Source organism: Zonotrichia albicollis, chromosome 18 (genome assembly GCF_047830755.1).
Source record: "Zonotrichia albicollis isolate bZonAlb1 chromosome 18, bZonAlb1.hap1, whole genome shotgun sequence".
Lineage (NCBI taxonomy): Eukaryota > Metazoa > Chordata > Aves > Passeriformes > Passerellidae > Zonotrichia > Zonotrichia albicollis.
Window position 1 is genome coordinate 6344515 of NC_133836.1, and position 6000 is coordinate 6350514.

General features: G+C 48.6%; 1 long non-coding RNA gene across 2 annotated transcripts in view; it reads right to left on the reverse strand.

Annotated features, from left to right (window-relative positions):
- The window catches only part of LOC102072421 (uncharacterized), a 123235-nt gene extending 122270 nt beyond the window's left edge, over positions 1–965 (reverse strand). For both annotated transcript variants that reach the window (XR_012583087.1, XR_012583086.1), the window contains exon 1: positions 563–965. This is a non-coding gene — a long non-coding RNA (uncharacterized LOC102072421). The remainder of the gene's footprint in view (positions 1–562) is intronic.
- Between the last annotated feature and the right edge of the window lie 5035 nt (positions 966–6000).

Below are 6000 nucleotides of genomic sequence, written 5' to 3' on the forward strand. Positions count from 1 at the left end.
TTCCCCCCATCTTTCTCCATGCTCTGGTGTGGATCCCATCATCACATCCCTCATCACTGGGCTGATCTGCACAGAATCTCCAAGATAACAAAGTGCTGTAATCCCAATTTCACAAGGCAGGAGGGGAGCACAGACAAATTAATTTGGTTAGCTGCTATCACAGGCATCTATGGCACAGCCAGGGGAGGGACACCCCAAGTCAGAAGCTCAGCTTAACATCTGTTCTATAATTCCTCTGAGATATCAGCTGGGATTTGACCTTGTAGCTACTTGAGCAGAGATAGTGAGCTCCAACACAATCCTCAGAGAGACAATATTACATGGCTGCTTCCTATATCACACACAGATAACACTAGAATGTTTTTAAATCACGTGTTATAAAAGAAAGCAATGAGAGATTAAGGCTACTGATATTTTCCTGACAAAAAATTTCAGTCTCTCCACAGCTTTGTCACAGAGTTTAGGGCTCTGAGAATTACACTTACTCTGCTTTATTCCCCCCCAGCCCTCTCAAAAGGCAATTTCCCAGGTGATAAAGCTGCTAGGGTGTAACACACATTACCTGACTGCTGTCTTGCTGAGGGCATCAGCCCATGAAGCACCATGGCAGGCAATCTCCAAAGCCTGGTCCATGAGCAAGAAAGGCGGGTGGGTGATAGCCTGCAGGTGACACCCACCAATCCTTGTGGACACACACCTCAATAAGGCATCACCACACCACAGAGCCCCCTCCCAGAGACCAGGAGAGCAGCTTCTTATGCCAGCTCAACCAGGAGTTAAACAGCTCTGCCTCCACCAGCCACAGCCTCAGAGCCTTCCTCTCCTCATTTGTTACAAATGAGATACATCCCAGCCAATTAGCTAATAATTAAACCTGACTGCCAGGGCTCAGCAGCTTTTAGGGCACCAGTTCCCAAGCCTAAGCCTCCTCCCAGCCACTTTCACACAGGTTTGAGCTCAGGATGCATTTCTGTGTCTCAGGGCTCTGGGTGATTCTTGGCACAGGGGCTGCGATGAGCCCAGCCCAGCCTCGGTCACTGCTCTCCCTTTATCTCTCCTTGCTGCAATAAACACTAATGCAAGGACCCAGAGTTCTTGGTCCCCTGCCAAAGTCCCTTCCTCTCTGCAAATAGCCCTGAAGAGGTTTGTACACCAGCCTTTCCAGTGCCTTTTTCCCTTTGCCTTGCAGGCACTCCCCTCTGGCAGGGTGAGAAGTTTCCCTCACCTGCTCAGTGGACATGCCACAAGTCTGCAGTCTGCTGAGCTTAGAGATCATTCTGCCAGCCAGGAAACCGTGTGGGACTGCTGGTGAGACCCAAACTGAAAACAAAACTCGGGACAAAAGCACTGAGAGCCTGCAAACCTGCTCAGATTAACAGCAGGCAACAAAGAGGCTTTCACAGGCAGGACAGCAGGACATACTCTGCCCTCCCTAAGCTGTCACTGCAAGGTGAAATTGCTGATCTCATGTGCCAAGGGAAAAAAAAGACAAAGAACTTGATCCAAAGAGAAAATTTCACCCAAACTAACCTTCAGATGGGGCAGCAGTGGAGAGAAGTTGAGCCCCTGCTCCTCATTCTCCCCCTGGCCCAGGGATGCTCATTTTTATTCCCCCCCTGGAACAACAACAAGTGGACCCATCCTGACTGAGATTAACTGCTTATGGAAGAAAACAGGCATTTCCTATGATATTTTCCTGCAGCACTTGGGTGGGACAGCAGCAGGCTGCTGGGTTTTGGCAGCAGCAGGGAGCTGGGGAGTTGGTGGGAGCTCAGCCCAGCCCTGGCTCGGGGTGGGACGGGAAATTCACGGTGGATGTCAGTCGGTCAGCAAATGTGACTGCCTCGAGTTAAAAGCAGAAGCATTTTAATAAGAAATATGCCTCTGAGTCACGATGCTCCAGGGACCAGTGGTGTACTGTCTTACCCATCAGCCTCACTCAGGGACTTTTTTAAGGTCAGAATCTGGGCTTCAAATTGCTCAGCTGTGAAGAGAATAAACACTTGGTCATGTTTGCTCACTCGAGCTAAAGGTGAGTCACCTGTAATAACTTTCAGAGGGAAAATTATATGAGTAATACTTTGAGAACAAGGTATGAAAAATACCAAGAGGGAGCCTTGTGATGTATTTAATAATCACGACCCCTTGCTGAATCATGATCCTCTCCAAGAACCATTCCCTGGCTCACCATCATTTGATTGCATGGCTCTGGAGCGTGCTAACCCTAAAACATTCTGCAAATACATTTGTGTCACTCAGCTCTATCTGTGTTTAAAGAGTGCCTTGGAGAACACATTAAACACTTGAGCTGCTAAAGCGAGTGTCAGCGCTGTCCCCAGAGCCCCTGAGGTAAATGATGTTGTTAAGCACATCGTGGGAATAGTCATATTCATCTCCCAGCCCTGAGCAAACCTGCCTTTGCACCAGAGCCACGGGGGTCACAGTGGCTGTGCTGGCACATTTCCAGCAGCTCCCAGGTGCTGTGTGAGGCCTGACCCTGCTGCTGGCTCCTGGGCAGCTGGGAATGGAGGAGCAGGTGGGAGATTCTGCACAGGGCTCCCCACAGCCAGTGTTTGCATCACCACCTGCCAGCATCTCCCCAGCCCCGCTGGGCTCCTGCCACACACTGTGCTCCCAGCAAGGCCAGAGGGGCACAGCAGCCTCCAGGGATGAGCACCCACCCCTCAAGACAGGCTTGGATCAGGGGATCAGAGCCAGGGAAGTGCCTGCCAGTAAGGCCAGGGGCCTGGCTGCTCCTCCCAGGAGCTCTCATGGTGTGCTCTGCTCTGCTCCTGAAGGCTGCCAAGTCCCTGGAGAAGCTCAAGCATCAGCCTCAAGGCAGGTTCCAGGTTGAATTTACAGCACCTTAAAGCACTGTGGGGGCTGAGAGAGGCAGAGCTGAGGGTGCAGGGGTAGCAGAGCATCTCCAGCCCCCAGGGCAGAGCTGCAGGGATGGGCTGTGCCTGGCAGAGCCAGCTCTCTGCTCCCAGCCATCAGTTTTCCTGTGCTGTCCTTGCCACGTGCTCTAGAGGCATTGCTCACACTGCTGGGCAGCAGGATCCTGACACGGCTGTAATGCAATTTTGCATGTGTTAATTTCATTTCTTGGCTTTGCTCAGGATCAGCTATTATTCTGCTGAGATGGTAACCAGGAACGGGTGAAGCTGGTTCAGAGAAAACAGCCAAGCCCATGCCTTTCATTTCCTCTCTCCTCCCAACTGCTGTGACCTTTGCCCATTATTAGAACCAAAATTGAAATGAGCCTTTTCTTTCTGAGGCTCTGAAATACTCAGCTCTGAGTCAAATTCATGGAACAAGGGAACTGATTCAGACAGCCACAAGCTATTGTTTCAGTTCCACCTTAAAGCAGTTCCAGCTCTGTCAGCTCTTTTCTTTCCTCCTTTTAAAACCCAGCTGGGAAAAGCCCTAGTGAGAGGCTGGTAGACCCTGGGGATGGAGGCTCTGGGCTGCTCACAGCTCTTTCCAAAGCAGCAGCACACACCTCCCACACTGCCCTGCCACTCAGGGGACAGACCCTGTCCATTGTCACCTTGCTGGAAAACCAGTGCCAAGATATGGCAAATATTGAGTGGGTGGCTCCTGAGGCAGGAGCTGGTTCTTTGGAGGGCCTTGGTTTCAGTAGATCCCAAAACCGCCAGAAGGTTGGACTGAGTATCCCCTGGAGAAGGGAAGAAGCCCCACTTGAAGGACTGCTCTGCAAAGTCTCACTCCCACAACACAATAGCATTATTTAAATAAATAAATCCTCCATCTTTAGCCACCAGCATGTCAAACTCTGTCTGGACATCCCCCTAACCTGCAGAAGGGCTCCCTGCACTGGTGAGAACATTTCCCCCAATCCTACCCTGTTTCTGAACCACTGGTACAGAGCTCAGTGCAGCTCCAGCCATGCTCAGCTCCCTGGAGAAGGTAAGCCAAGCCCCTAGGAAAAAGGCTATTATGGGATTCTCTGAGTCACTCTGTGCCTTCTCCAGTTGTACTTAAACCTGATACTGATCCATACTGTTGTTAAAAGCAGAAATTAAGCAGATGAACAAGTAGCTGGGAAGACTTTAAAGACTTCTTCATCAAAGGTGATTTCAAAATATTTTCCAACTCGGCATCCTTTGGCATAAATGCACCACCCAGGCTCCCAGTGGCCTTTGGGGTAAGATCAGTGTGGTAAGGAAGACTCTTCTCTGCCAAAGTCTGATATTTGAGCAGCTCCTACTTGCAAAATAACACAGGCACCTGTTGTTTGTTTTGGCAATTCTGGAATCACAGTGTTCCCATAAACTCCACACACACACACACACACACATGGGTCCTGGGAGAGCCCTCACTCTCAGTGCTGGAGGAGATAGTGTGATTTAAATAAATAAATCCTCAAGGTTTCTGAGTGGTTTAGCCAAGACTGCATGGAAAAATTACCGTGCAACTGTCAAATAGTTGAGATTTAGGCCCAAAGGCCATGAAAGGTGTCTGTTCTTGTTTCACTGCAGTGAAAGCGTGCCAGCCATGACCACAACTGAGCACAGCTCCTGCTCACAGAACTGCTTCCTAACAAGGAGAGGTGGGATTTGCTGCCTGAGCACCTTTGCCACCCAGCCCAGTGGAAATCTCACAAGTAACGTGGTAAAAGGTTAAATTCAGATGCAAAGCAGAATGTAAAACCACCAAGAGCTGGAGCAGGCACCCACATGTATGCAGGCACCAAGATGTGCTGGTGCAGAACCCTGAGCAGGGATGGGCTCAGGGATTCTGCACCACACCAGGGAGGAATGGACAATGTTTGAAATGAAGCTTTTTTCCTTCAAAAAAAGCAAGCCCATGGATGTTAAAACTGCAGAGCTGTGCATGAAATAACAACCTGTTACCCAAGCTCCTGCCTGCAACATGTTTGTTTTGTACAGCGTTTATGCAGAAAATTTTTTCAGACACCCAAGACAGTTGTGATTACTCACCTTAATGTTCAGCATTTATCCATATCTATCTTATGGTAGTTAACATACACAAGCCAGCCAGGCTTAGCAAATCTTTGCCCTTTCCTACATTATTGATCTGACATTTCCTCTGGAGTATTTCAACTGAGAATTAAATTAACGCCGTATCTATGGACATTACCTAGTTAAAGCAGAGCAGCTGCACAGGCTGGCACACCCTTTGTTCAGTCAATCACCATCTTGTTTTTATTAATTCATGAAACCTTGTTGTTATTTCTTAAAAGTGGAAGATGCCATTAGCAATGCTAATGAAAACTACCAGGCTCATTATGGGCAGAGCTCTGCAGACAGCCCTGGAAGAGCTCTCTCCATCCTACAGAGACCTGGCTCTGCCCTTCCCAGGCAGTAGGAATGAGCTGTTTGCTTCCCCTCAGCATGTTTTTGAGAGAAGATATGCCTGCACATTAACTGTGTGCTGACCAGACAAACCTGCTCCACCTGGGGCAGCTCCAGGTCCCACCTCAGTCCTGGCACCAAGGAGGAGCCAGCACAGGTGGGGACAGCATCACCCCAGTCCTTCCCCTTCTCTTTTTAAGCTCAAACTAGATTGTTTCCACAGTTAAATATTCATTTTTTCCCTTTTGCTTTTATGTCACAGAAACACCGCTGAAAGATCAGCAGGAAAAACAAATTACTTAGGAAAGGCTGTTTGGCCTCAGGAAGAGGTGTCCTCAGCATAGACCAAACTGCCTTCCTGGATTTGCAGGGCTTTCTTTGGTATTTAATAAAGATTGCTGCTCTGACACTAAAGAGAAACATCTGCTGCCTTGTGTCTGGCCAGCTTTAACAGCCTTTATTTTCCCTTCTTAAGAGAACAGTGTGGATTGATTAAGACTCAAGCAAAGTATTTTATACTTTCATACATCCCCAGCTTGTTGAAATCTTACCTGAAATCTTTAAAAAAACCCCAAACAAACCTACAAAAAAACCCCAGTATGTGAAATGAAAGTCTGGAGGACATGTGAAGGCCCAGAAACTTCAAAGCAGCACTTTCAAG